The sequence below is a fragment of the Equus asinus genome, chromosome 17, assembly GCF_041296235.1.
Source record: "Equus asinus isolate D_3611 breed Donkey chromosome 17, EquAss-T2T_v2, whole genome shotgun sequence".
In the NCBI taxonomy this organism is placed as follows: domain Eukaryota; kingdom Metazoa; phylum Chordata; class Mammalia; order Perissodactyla; family Equidae; genus Equus; species Equus asinus.
Window position 1 is genome coordinate 41,343,298 of NC_091806.1, and position 14,816 is coordinate 41,358,113.

The window sequence follows — 14,816 nt, forward strand, 5'->3', positions numbered from 1 at the left end:
GTCCACACTCTCAAAATGATTATGTCCCCACTTTCTGCATGTATACTGGGATTGATTATACTTAGAGGTTTGCAGAAACCCCACATTGGTTCCTTGCCCTGTGGGATAAGAGCTATCCTAGTGGATGTAACCAAGAGGAAATTGAAACCTACTGTCTAACTCCCTCCCAACATAGTACATCAGAAACAATAGAGTATTCCCAGTGAACAGGAGAAGTTATCCCACCTTTACAGGCATAAACCACACAAGGGAGGTAGTTTCCATCATGTCTCCATTTACTTATTTGCAGAGCCAGATTTAATTCCGCTTGAGTCTAGCCCTGCAAATAATTGATTGATGTTGGAGGGTAACGGTGGAATACCACAAATAGAATGAAACATTAGACCAAATTAGAGATTGCTGCCACTTGTGGCATCTTTGCTAAAGCAAAGTAACACAAATTCATGTCATAGCACATGGGGACTAATCTATGGAATGTGTTGTTTCCATCCCTATTAAGAATGATAACTGAAAGTAGTTCATATTCACATGAGATGTGCCACAATATGCCCTTACATTCCTGCCCCAAGACTCTGTTATCTCTCTTCCCCATCTTTATAATGTAATTCAAAAGACCTGGTATATGTGCACATTTTATAGAATATTAGTTTGTTACATTATACCAAAGGCATGATATTACCAGAGCAGATGATCAAGAAGTGGAAATACATTGGAGGTTTTTGCAAGACATGTGTCATATTAAGTGGGTGAAATAAACTCTAGAATGTTTTGGGAGCCTACAGCATCAGGGATAATTTAGACTTCCTGATGGATGAGGCATGACATGATATGCCCTTCAAAATGAAAGGCAAATCATCGTATCTTGCATCTTCCACCACTAAGAAGGAAGCACAGTGCTGAGGAGGCCTTTTCCACATCTGGAGTTTTTTCAATCCATTTACTGAGTAACATGCACGACTGCCATCTCTGAGGGGGGTCCAGCATATGAAAGTGTTCTGGAGAAGGTGGGAGGAGACTTGCACCTTTGTCACACTACCTTAAAATATCTCCTCCAATAAGAGAGTCATCTGGAGTGAAAAAAGATGTATAAAGTTTATGTCAAGTCTCAATTGGAGAGTTACATCATAGGCCCTAAAGTTATGGAGCAAAGCCATGCCACCTAAAGCATGACTAAGGATGTTAAATTACCATAAGACCAGAGCATGTGATCACTATCTAAGTTGTCTTAAAGCCATGAAGTCATATTGTCAGGTGGGCCTGCATCAATCCATCCCACCATGGAAGTGGTGCATCTGGGGCAATCATAGATAGGGATGAAGAACACAAATGAGCTGTGTAAGAGGTGGTTCTACTAATGTTACACTTCATTTCAGTTCACACCAAGCCTTCCTGGGTATATGTTATGACCAGACGACTGAGCAAGAAAATAGTTCAGCTAGGTTCACATGTGGATCGACTCAGTATATGCTTACAAGCCACAAATGGACTGTTAGTGAACTACTGGCACACTCTTGGTAAACTTGAAAGTCAATGCTGATAGAAAATTCTCTAAATGGGCAGAGGTTCAGGCACTATACATGATCATCCACTTTGTGGGGATGGAAAAGTAGGCTGTCATAAGATATATATATATAGATTAAAGATGTTTTCAAATGGCTTAGCTTGTTGGTCTGAGCCTGAAAACAGAAAGATTGGATGATAGGGGCATAGGAGTCTTGGGCAAGAGGCATGTGGATGCACCCAAGGGAGTCGCATTAGATGTGAAGATCTCTTTAGCATATTTATCAACCCCTGGAGACCACAGACCATAGATGAGGCATTAAACCACTGAGTAACCAAAATGACTTAGAGTTGATGTCCACTATCCATCATCCATCCCCTTTCACAAGCCTCCCCAGTGCAGACAAAAATGGCTTCTGAGTAGAGGCAGAGATTAAGGCTATGCAGAGGTCCAACGGCATGGGCTCCCACTCACCACCTCTAAACTGTCTGCCATTTCTGTCAAATGTCTGAACTGAAAGCAGCAGAGATAAATGCTGTGTCATGAATTTGACACCATTCCTCAAGGAGACCAACCAGCACCTTGATGACAAATTGGTTACATTAGTGGCAGAGGTTCATATTGAATGGAATCAACATATATTCAGGGTAAGGATTTCTCTTTCATACTTTCACGGCCTCAACCAGCACAACTATCCAAAGGCATTGAGAGTATATGATCAACCAACACAGGATCCTTGAATAATATTTCTTTGAACTGAGTGACACACATGGAAGGAAAAGAAGCAAGGCCTGACCATGGGATCCTCTGGTATCATCACACACTCTACCCCCAAGAAGCTGCAAGTCCCAAGAGTGATGGGACAGCCTTGTGAAACTGCAGGTAAGATTCCAGTTAGGAGACAATACTCTGCTAAAATGCAAAATTGTTTTTCATGATGCAGTATATGCTCTAAATCTAAAGCCCACTATAGGGTGCTTTGTTCCCCCAGAGGTAGAGTAAATGGCCTGGGAATAAAATGGTGGAAGTGGAAATGGCTTCATTTACCAAACTCTCAGTACCCTACTTGGGGACTTATTCTTTTTATTCCTGTAAATCAAGGATCTGTGAGTATAGGGATCATGGTGTACACAATGGAAACATTTCCACCTAAAAAACAGGGAGGTACTCAAACAACAAGCTATGCCTACCCGTTAGTCACATCATATTTCTGTGCTAAGAGGCTAGCAGGAAAAGAAAGGAGTCACCAATCTGACTAGAATAATAGACACTGATCATCCACAGGAGGTAGGGCTGATCTTTTCAGTGTACCATCAGTAGTGCATCGAGGGATCCACTGGTACTACTCTGCCTGATTTTGATAGTAAAGGGACATGATAATTTTCCAGGACATGAAAAGGGCATGGTGTCTAGGGCCTTTGACACCCCAGGGTTTGGATCTGTGTCACTCCATCTGGTATGGCCCCTAGACTAGGAGACTGAGAGATATCTAGAATGGATTTTTGGGGAGAAAAATGATGAGTAACATGCAGCCCTGAGATCTGTTATAATGGTGAGACGTGTGCAGATCATCACTCTAATTCTCTGCTATAAATTTTCCCTGAAGGAGTTGTTCCCTACTGATGTGAACTTATACAAATCAAGTGTATCTCTGTAACACAAATGGTGGACTGTAATGGAAGGTGTGATAGCTGTGCTGCACCACACCACCTAGATTTCACTTTCAGGATATCAGAATGTTAAATCCCCAATGCTGTGAGTTTTGATTCATATCTTCCCTTGGAATTTCCTTTGGCCAAGGGAAACTACATCCCCGAAGGTTGCATGCCTCTAATGAGAGGCAGCCTGTATCCATTGACTAGCCAATGCTGTGTTACAATGGTTTACACTATGGCTTAATTTCAGACACTTCTGAAGGGCCATTCCATTTCCACATTTGCCCATGGAATGGCTTAAGGGCTATCTATGATCATTTAACAAGTACCTCTTAAAAGTCGTGCTTCCCTCACACACTTTCATGTAGTATTTCTAAGACTATGCTCTAATAAACCTCCTGTATGCAAATTTGTGCCTCAGTTTCTTTCCCAGGAAACCAACTCAAGATAAATACTAAAGTGTTAATGGGCCTGCAGTGAAGCAGCCTAAGATTGCATGAAAATTGTTTCTTCATTTTTAGCTGGAAGCATGTTGAATCATGCAACCCTACAATTTTCTCTCTGGTCTTATTGAGATGATAGAAAGATATTTAATAGGCAGAACTGACTGGATTTGGAATTGACAGAGCTTTGATTGAGTGTAAAAGGAGAGTCAAATGGTATTGTAAAGCCTTTTGACATGGATACCTGGTGGATGGAGTACAATTTACAGGGATAGATAAGAGAAACAAATAATAGCAAGAGGAAGAGGATCTGAAGGAGATAGTAGCAATGACACATTTCTGTTTCTCTTGTGGTTTTTCTAGCCACTCCTAATATCTACTTTGCTGGATCCATCTTTTCAATGCTGTATTTAAAATTAGAGTTCCAAGAGCTCATCCTTAGCCCTCTTCTCTTCTTCTTTAACATAAACATCTTGATGCTCCTTACATAATAGGGACTTAACTTGCATCTATACCTGTGATGTTTGCAGCCCAGACCCTCTATTTAGTCTAGACATCTGCTTCAAAGACCAACTAGAAAATCCCACCCAGATACCCCCAAGCACATAATGGAATGAAAATATAAGTTTGCTTCTCTTATAGTTTGAATTTAGAGAATGTCATTCAGGTGCCAAAAAAGGGAGCGTTTTGTGAAAAGATATTGGGGAAGCTTAGAGGTCCAGGTCTCAGGAAGGCAAGGGCGAGGGCATCTCTGAAGCCTGGACAGCAGGTATCTGGAACTATCTCTCTGACGCTATTAAGTGACTCATCCCTAACAATATCCTTTCTCTGCATCTCTTCAGCCAACTTTCAAATTCTCAGGAGAGAGCTGTTCACTCAGAATGATTCTCCAGCAAACTTATATGTGTTTCTCATCCCTAACTTCCTAGCCATGAATGATTCATCTAAGAACAGAGATTCCTTATTTAAAATAGGTCAGTTTCACTCAAGTTTATTCATCGCTGGCCAGGGAAAAGTGGAACTGGCTCTTTTTTCTCTATATAAATGCACTTCCCTCACTTCCTCCCTATAGGAAATCTAATGTATTTCTGGGTAGCTATCATGATGAAGAGAACAGCTTCAGCTTTCATATGCTTGAGTTTCTTACAATGTTCATCTTTATGTATTATTACATTATGCCCCAAATCATTTTATATTCTGCTGTTCAAGTATCAATGGATAAACATTTTGAGCTACCTAACAATTATTATACTGCCCACCAGATTAACAGTTCCAGTTTGACAGCATTGCCATTTTTAACTATATAGAGAGTTTGTGCACTCATACTTGACTTTTTATATACTTTTGTCTATATAAATAAAATCTGCTTTCAGTTTGCAGATAAAAACACTGCATAGGGGCCGGCCTGGTAGCACAGTGGTTAAGTTCGCATGTTCCGCTTTGGTGGCCCAGGGTCTGCCGGTTTGGATCCCGGGTGCTGACAAGGCACCTCTCATCAAGCCATGCTGTGGCAGTCATCCCACATATAAAGTAGAGGAATGTGGGCATGGATGTCAGCTCAGGGCCAGTCTTCCTCAGCAAAAAGAAGATTGGCAGCAGATGCTAGCTCAGGGCTGATCATCTTCAAAAAAATAAAAAAATAAACCATTGCGCAAAACTGCTGTATGGATTCCACTAAGTTTGGAATTTATTTTGTGAATGGTCTACCTGAAAATATAGACCATTCAGAGGCCCCCAATTTTTTTCTTTTTTTTTTATTGAGTTATTGATAGGTTACAATCTTGTGAAATTTCAATTGTACATTAATGTTTGTCAGTCATGTTGTAGGTACACCACTTCACCCTTTGTGCCCACCCCCCACCCCACCTTTCCCCTGGTATCCACTAAACTGTTCTTGGTCCATAGTTTTAAATTCTTCATATGAGTGGAGTCATACACAGATTATCTTTCTCTTGCTGGCTTATTTCACTTAACATAATTCTCTCAAGGTCCATCCATGTTATTGCAAATGGAATGATTTTGTTCTTTTTTGCAGCTGAGCAGTATTCCATTGTATATATGTACCACATCTTCTTTATCCATTCGTCTGTTGATGGGCACTTAGGTTGCTTCCACGTTGTGGCTATTGTAAACAGTGCTGCAATAAGCATTGGGGTGCACAGGACTTTTGGGATTGCCGACTTCAGGCTCTTTGGATAAATACCCAGTAGTGGGATGGCTGGATCATATGGTAGTTCTATTTTTAGTTTTTTGAGGAATCTCCATACTGTTTTCCATAGTGGCTGCACCAGTTTGCATTCCCACCAGCAGTGTATGAGGGTTCCTTTTTCTCCGCAACCTCTCCAACATTTGTTGCTATTAGTTTTAGATATTTTTGTCATTCTAACGGGTGTAAGGTGATATCTTAGTGTAGTTTTGATTTGCATTTCCCTGATGATCAGCGATGATGAGCATCTTTTCATGTGCCTATTGCAGAGGCCCCCAATTTTTTTGATAGACTTTTTGAAACACCTGAAAGGCATAGGCAGTCACTCTCTGGAGCAGCAGAATCTGAAGCCCAAAAGGAAGCCAAAAACAGAAAAAACAATGTAATTTCAAGTATAATGTAAAGTATAGTACATGCATTGCTTAACGGTGGGGATAAATTATGAGAAATGCATGATTAGGCTATTTCATCATTGTACACACATCGTAGAGTGCACTTTCACAAACCTAGATGGTATAGCCCACTACACACCTAGGCTGTATGGTATTAATCTGATGGGGCTACCATTGTACATGTGGTCCATTGTTGACTAAAATGTTGTTATGTGGTGCATGACTATAGTCTCAACTTGATGGCAGAAAAACAAATGCTCTGAACAAGTTTTGGAATTTTGAATTCAGCTGCTTTTCACAGGGAAATCCTGGTAGTGAACTCCAGGTTAAGTAAAATCAGGGACTGATTTATTAAAGAATGGTTAATGACTTTCTTAAGATACAGTGGGAAAACCAGACAATAATTTTATAAAAGTGAGTGGAAAATGTAGAAAGGAAATCGTTAGTATTTGATAAAAGGGAAACAGAGTCTCAGAAAATCATTGCCAAGGAGAAGAAAAAAATCATCTGGCAATCTTGAAAACTAGAAACCTTTTTTGCTTACATTAGGTGATACTTTGACTTAAGCCAGAAGACTAGATTCAATGCAATGTGAAAGAACACAATTTAAAATATGTGTGGAATGCTAGAACTATGTCATCAAAAGTGTATTTGAAAGGCCTGGAGTATAGAGAAGTCTCATGTTAAATTTTTATAACGGCAAGAACAATATTTTTAAGTAGCAACTGATATGTTTTGTTTTCTCCAGCCTGAAATACACACACACACAAACACACAAAAGCATATGCAAACACACAAACATACACATCACTCTTCATTTAATTTCTTTGCTTATGCACTAGGATGATCAAACATCCTGGTTTGCCCACGACAGACCCAGCTTGTATCTGTTATCTTGGCATAATTATTTAGAGTTTCAACTTTCATTACCAAAAGTGCCTCAGTTTGATTTTTATGACCCTGACTAAGGTTGTTCTTTTTATGTCAAGTAGCTGGAAATGAACCATTAAATCTTGTCACAAGTTGTCATGGCATAGGAAGGAATTTGTCAACGTGAAGAAATAAAATTTTTTACTTTGAGTTAAAAAATCTTTGTCCAAGTGTGAGAAAGATTTAGGAAGACATATTTAGCTAGTCATGTCTTCCATGCCAGCCTCTCAACCTCAGCATAGCTAAAGATCTTCTGAGAAGGGGAAGCAGTGTCTGAGAGGAAACAATAAGAGAGTAGCAACTAATAAAGAACCTTAGTCAGGACATATGCCTCACTATCCAAAGTGGAAAGCATCAACTCTCTCACTCAGTAGGAAACTCAGGGTTTAAGGAGGTGGATTTTTGTAGATAATTTGAAAACAATAATAAAGTTTACTAAAATTCTCTGTTTTCTTATCACCAGGTGTCAGTAATATTAAACAATGTAAGTGATAAAATCCTCCTACTCTCCCATAAAAATATTGTGTTGGTCCAAGTTTTAAACAACTGATGCGACTACTGTTAAGTTTTAATAATATATCTGTAGGCTTAAAATTAGCATTTTTGGTTATTTATCACTTAATGAATATTGCATTCTACCTGGACATTGATTTGGAGAACTCACAGTTATACAGTTTGTCTCAGGCATCTGTGGACCCAGCTACACACATTCATTTCATGAATAAGATCATGAGGGTGACATCAGCATCATGGGAGAGGGAGTTGTTCCCTTGTTCTCTCCCCTCTAAGTTAACACCAGTAGGATATCTACTGACCAACAAAGGGCTCCCTGCACAGCACAGGAGAATGACTGCGATGAATATTCTATACAACTGAAGGTGGGTGGACTCTACATCTGGGAGGCAGAGAATGTAGGGTAGCAGCCCCATTCCCATCTCCTAGTGGTGGCATTCCAAAACTTGGACACCATTGGCAGGGGTGGTGATGCCCTGATCAGAAGTTTCAAAAAGCACAGCAGCACATGCCAGCAACCAGAAGCTACAGGAACAACAATGGCATTGGTGGCTTAACTCTTGCCCCAACTACCAGTGGTGGGTGCTGCCCATGACATGAGGCTTTGAAAATACAGTGGTGCCAAAGAACCAGTCTCTTCTCCTTCCCCTAGCAGTGGCACCGGTCTCTCCAGCAACGTGGACAGCATCCAAATGCAGATATCTCCAGGAAGTACAGTAATGCCCCAGCTTGAAATTTCAAAAAATACACCAGAGCTGGAGACCAGGGGCTTCAGGAGGAGCAGCAGCACTCATGGATCAGCATCTGCCCTTCTCCTAGGAGTTGCATATGGCACCTGTGACCTGAGGCTTCAGGAACAAAAGGAGAATCTGTACTCAGTCCCCAGTGGTGGCACCCCCAATTCCAGGTCTACCAGGAGCAGGGGCAGTATGTAAAACACAAGGCCACTGGCAGTGCCATTGACACTGATGAACCCAGAACCCCTGGCAGCAGTATTGCCAGCACCCTCAGATAATCTGAAGCAGCAGCACATGTGGTACACCTGGCAGCAGCACCCAAACATGTGGAGAGCCTGTGGAGAGACAATGGGGGAACATAAGACCAAGGTGACCCTAGAGCACCAGAGGTGCTTGCAACCTGGTGACCCCTTTGGTGACACCCCCACTGTAACAACACCATAAGCAGCAAGGCATCAGCAACCTAAGAGGCACAAACAACACAAGAAGGCTACTGATGATGCCTCTGGCAGACGCAAGGGAGGATGTAAAGTGCAGGCTCTCAGAAACAACCTGGAACAGCTCAGAATCAAAGTAACCAAAACCTTATCCAAATAAGAAAGGTGTTTACTATCACAAATGCACCAGTAGAGGAGCAACTCATCAAACACCATGAAGAACTACAGTGACATGGTATAACAGAAGGAAAATGACAGCTCTCCAGAAACTAAACTTGAAGTCATATTGCAATCCAAATGATAGATAATTCAAAATGGCTGTCATGAAGAAACTCAACAAGTACAAGAACACTCAGAAAGACCATTTTCAATGCATTCAGGGATAAAACTAATGGACAAAAGGTGTACTTAACCAAAGAGAATGAAACTCTAAGGAAAAAAACAAACGAAATTCTGGATATGAAGAACACAATTAATAAGATGAAAGAAATAAAGTAGAAAGCATTGACACTAGAGCAGACCATATGGAAGAGAGAATTAGGGAGCTCAAAGATAGAAATCTAGAAATGATTCAGGTGGAAGAGAAGAGAGACCTAAGTTTTGTAAAACATATTTAAGAAATGAATAAATTCTACAACAAATATCTAACAAAATTAAGAAATGCTGCTTAAGGATAATGAACATCCCAGAGGAGAAAGACAGAAAAGAGCAGAGAGCTTATTCAAAGAAATAATAGCTGAGAACTTCCCAAACCTGGGGAATGAAATGGATAAACAGTATAGGAAGCATAGAGAACCCCTAATTATCTCAATGCAAAAACACCTTCTCCAAGGCACATTATATTACAACAGTCAAAAGTCAATGACAAAGAAAAAATATTAAAAGAGGTGGGAGAGATGAGAATAACTTACAAAGGAATTCCCATCAGGCTATCAGTGGATTTCTCACCAAAAACTCTACAGGCTAGGAGAGAGTAGAATGATATATTCAAAATATTGAACACAAAAACTATCAGCCCACTACACGCTATCCAACAAAGTTATCCTTCAGATATGAAGGAGAAATAAAGGCTTTCCTAGACAAGCAAGTGCTGAGGGAGGTCATCAACACCAGGCCTGCTTAACAAGAAATGTTGAAAGTAGCCCTCCTAACTATAACAAAATGGAAAAGATTTACAAATAATTGAGCAAGGCGATAGACAGAATCAGAAAATTGAACTCTACATCAGAATAAGTTAGTAAATAAGTTTAACGTAAAGGCTAAAGGGAAAGAAAGCATCAAAAATAACTATAACTACTTCAATTTGGTAACAAACTCACAACACAAAAAAAGATAATTTGTGACATCAAAAACACAGAAGGGGAAGAGGAGAGGGATGGAACCTGTGTAGGATAATGGAGATAAGAGGATATCAGCAGAAAACATTCTCTCGCCTATGAGATCTTTTATACCAACCTCATGGTAACCCTAAAACAAAATCAGAGCAGAGTTACAAAACATAAAAATGTGGAAAATAAAAAATATCCAACAGAAAACCACTAAACTGAAATGGCAGACAGAAATACAAGGAAAAAGAAAGAATGGAAATATAGAACAATTAAAAAAGCTAAAAGTGATGTCAAAGTGGAAAAAAACAATACTATGTATATGGAACCACAAAAGACCTGAATAGCCAAAGCAATCCTGATATAAAAGAACAAAGCAAGAGGTATCACACCTCCTGATTTCAAACTATATTATAAAGCTATAGTAATCAAAACAGTATGGTACCAGCAAAAAACAGACACATAGATCAATGGAACAGAGATAAGAGCCCAGAAATAAACCCACACATGTATGGGCCAACTAATATTTCACAAGGGAGCCAAGAATACTCAATGGAGAGAAGACAGTCTCTTCAAAAAATGGTGCTTGGAAATTGGACACTCACTTGTACAATAATGAAACTAGACCCCTATCATACAGGACTTAATTTAATTCACAAAAATGAATTAAACATGTATTAGAAACATAAATACAGAATGTAGTTTGAAATGGATTAAAGACTTAAGTTTAAACCTGAAACTATAAAATCCTAGAAGAAAACAGGAAATAAGCTAATAAGCTCCTTAACATGGGTCTTAGGAATGATGTTTGGATATGACACCAAAAGCACAAGCAACAAAAGCAAAAATAAACAAATGGAACTACATCAATCTAAAAAACTTCTGCACAGCAAAAAAAGATCATGAAAATGAAAAGACAACCTACAGAATTAGAAAAAATATTTAACAATCATACATCAGATAAGGGATGATATCCAAACTATATAAAGTACTCATACCACTCAAAAGTAAAAATACAAATAATCCAATTACAAATGGGTAAGGGACCTGCATAGACAATTTTCCAAGAAGACGTACAGATGGTCAACAGCTCCATGAAAAGGTGCTCAACATCACTAATCATTAGGGAAATGCAAATCAAAACCTCAATGAGATATCATCTCACACCTGTTAGAATGGCTATCGTCAAAAAGACAAGAGATCACAGATGGAGAAAAGTGAACAATTATGCACTGTTGGTAGTGTTGTAAATTGGTACAACCACTATGGAAATAGTATGTAATTTCCTCAAAAAATTAAGATAGAATTACCATATGATCTAGCAGTCCCACATCTGGGTATATATCCAGAGAAAACAAAAACACTATGTTGAAGAGATACCTGCACTCCCATGTGCATTGCAGCGTTATCTACAACAACCAAGACATAGAAACAACCTGTGTCCATTGATAGATAAACAGATAAGGAAGTTGAGATATATATTTTTCTGTACTATTATATGTAGAGATTATATTTATATGTCCATATATCTATCTATTTATCTAATTCACCCATAAAAAGAAGGAAATTCTGCCATTTGTAACAACATAAATAGACCTTGAGGACACTATATTAAGTGAAATATGTCCAATAGAGAAGGACAAATGCTGTATGATCTCTCTTAATGTGGAATCTAAAAACAAACAAACAAACAAAACCCATAGAGGAAGAGATGAGATTTGTGGTTATCAGAGGTGGGGAGTATTAGATAAGTGTTCAAATGGTACAAACTTCCAGCTATAAGATAAATAAGTACAACATGATAACTATAGTTACCACTAGCGTATGCTATATTTGAAATTTGCTAGCAGAGTAGATGCTAAAGTTCTCATCACAAGGAAAAAATATTTTTTCTTTTTTCTTTTGGTATCTATATGAGATGATGGATGTTAACTAAATTTACTGTGGTAATCATTTCACAGTATATGTAAGCCAAGTCTTTGAGCTGTACACCTTAAACCTATCAAGTGCTGTATGTCAATTATATCTCAAAAAAACTGGAAAAAATATATCTACCAAAAATAGGAATATCTAGATACATTAAGCACTTACTAACAGATATGAAAGGAGAAATAGACAATAATGCCATAATAGTAGGGAACAGACATGTACAAAACATTCCATCCGAGAGCAGTAGGATACGTACACTATGCAGACTTTACACTATGCTAAGTGCATCTGTTAGTACAAGGAATATTTATGAAGTGTTCAAATTTCCAATATTGTAGCCCGTCTTATTTTGTTTCAATTGGTGTCAAAGATATATTGGTAACAGATTAGAGAAAAGGTTTGTTATATTCAATATCTATTTACAACCAGGGAGGTTTGTTTCTAAGATCTGTTGTTGATTATATATTGATTTTTTACGCTTTTACTCGTGAAAATCACCCCTATTTATCAAGATGTGCCTTCTTTCTCACACTTACTTTTACAAAAATTGTTATTATTCCCTACCCTAACCTGTTCCTGTTACCGAACACAAACACAGTTTTGTTTGCCCACCACACAGTAGGGCCGATAACTGAAATGTCAGGCTTGTGGTGAGGAAAAAGTTTTACTATCAAAAGGCAGCCAGGTGAGGAGATGGGAATTAGAACTCAGAGCCAGCTCCTTGAAGGGAAAAAGGTGGGAGTTTTTATCTGGGGTTTTAGGTAGGGCAGGGGGAGCATGTGGACTTGCTGGTTGGCACCTTCCCACCAGCCTGCATTTGGCCTTGAAGACTGAATTTCTATTCCCTTGACTCTCTGGACTTCTCTGGTTAGTTTTCATCTTCAGCCTGCGTTTGGCCTTGTGAGGCTGAATTTTGACGACTGGACCTTGAATTCCTAGGAAAGACAGTTCACTCATATAGTAAGGAGGGGCAGAAAGAGCTGCTTAGTTTTAAACAACAGTTGATTATGCTGAGTATGCACAGCTGCAGTTGGCAAAGCTTCTATCAAACTTTCGCTTTAGGGAAGATTTTTTAACTTCTTCATTATTGGATTCATTCCCATTTCTCAGGTTTGGGAGGAAGTTTATGCTTAGATGGTGTTTGCTCCAGTTCACCATTGCTGACACCTGTGAAGCCTTTGCTACCACCTTCCTGATTTACTGCTCACTACACTTTTTGGCTCTGGGCTTTCTATCACTACCAGCATGTAAGACAGTATTATCCTCTTTAAGTCAATACTTTTGACCTTGTATATTTTCCAGGCCTTGACTTTGACGTTGACATTCCATCATTGTTTAAAGCCAAAACCCTGTGTGTGTTTTCTTTCAGTTGTAGAATGGACAGTGCCCCAATTCCAAGCCTTGGGAATGACACTGACAAACTGTGTCAATAGTTTTGGGAAGATAATGTCAGGAGGCCTGGCTTTTGTCATTTGAGAATGGCATACTCCCCAGGTGATGGTTTCTGTGCCACTATTTGTCATCTTTCTGTCTTCAAGGTATGTAAGTCTTAGAGGACCCTAGAAGGAAAGATGCATAGGTTCAGCACATACAAATTCTGTTAGTTCCTTGATCAACACTCAAACATGTGCCCTACTAATCTGTGTAATTAGACAGCTGAACAGACAGGCTTGCCAGATAACATCATGGACACAAAATTCAACTTGAATTTTGGATAAATACCAAACATTTTTGTATACTAATATCCAAAATATTATATGGCACATAGTTACGTTGAAATTATTCACTGTTTATGTGAAGTTTCTTTTTATCTGAGAGCTCTGTATTTTTATGTGTTAACTGGATAAGAGAATGTCCCATTAAATCCAAATTTTTAATAAATAACAAAGGACATTTTAGTCTAAGTATGTCCCAAATATTGCATGGAGCATTAGTTATACTAAAGAATTGTTCACTATTCATTTGAATGCAAATTTAACTAGGCACACTCTATTTTTAGTTAATAAAATTGGCACTTCCCTTGAATATGAGGGGAGCCAATGTGACTCAGAGTCTCTGTTCTCAGCAGAACAGATTTTAACTTAATTATACGATATAATTCAATTCTGGCAATATCCACCTAGAATTAGCATCAGATCCCACAGGTTAAGGGCTCAGGCCCACAAGACTGCTCCCCAACTTGAGAGGCCAGTTGCAAGCCCAGGTTATTACCTGTGCCTCTGACCAATTGGCTATAGATTGGAGGTGCAAAAACCCCCTCCTTGGCTTCTATTAATTTGCTAGAGTGGCTCACAAAACTCAAGGAAACATTAACTTACTTTTATCAGTTTATTAAAGGATATGATAAAGGATCCAAATGAAAAACCAGATGACAAGATATATAAAGTGAGGTCTGGGAGGGTCCCAAGTACAGGAACTTCTGTCCCTGTGAAGTTGGGATGTGTCACCCTCCTGATGTGGATTTTGTTTCCAACCTGCAACCTCTTTGAATCCAATAATTTTGGTATTTATGGAAGTTTCATTACATAGACATGATTGATTGACTCAATCATTGATGACTGATTCAACCTCCAGCCTTTCTCTCCTACCTGGAGGCAAGAGAAGTGGGACTGAAAGTTCCAACCCTCAAATCACATGGTTTGTTCTCCTGGCAACTAGCCCTCATCCTTAGCTGCAGTCCAAAGTCACCTCATTAATGTAACAAAAGATATCTTTGTCAATCTCAACACTTAGGAGATTCCAAGGGTT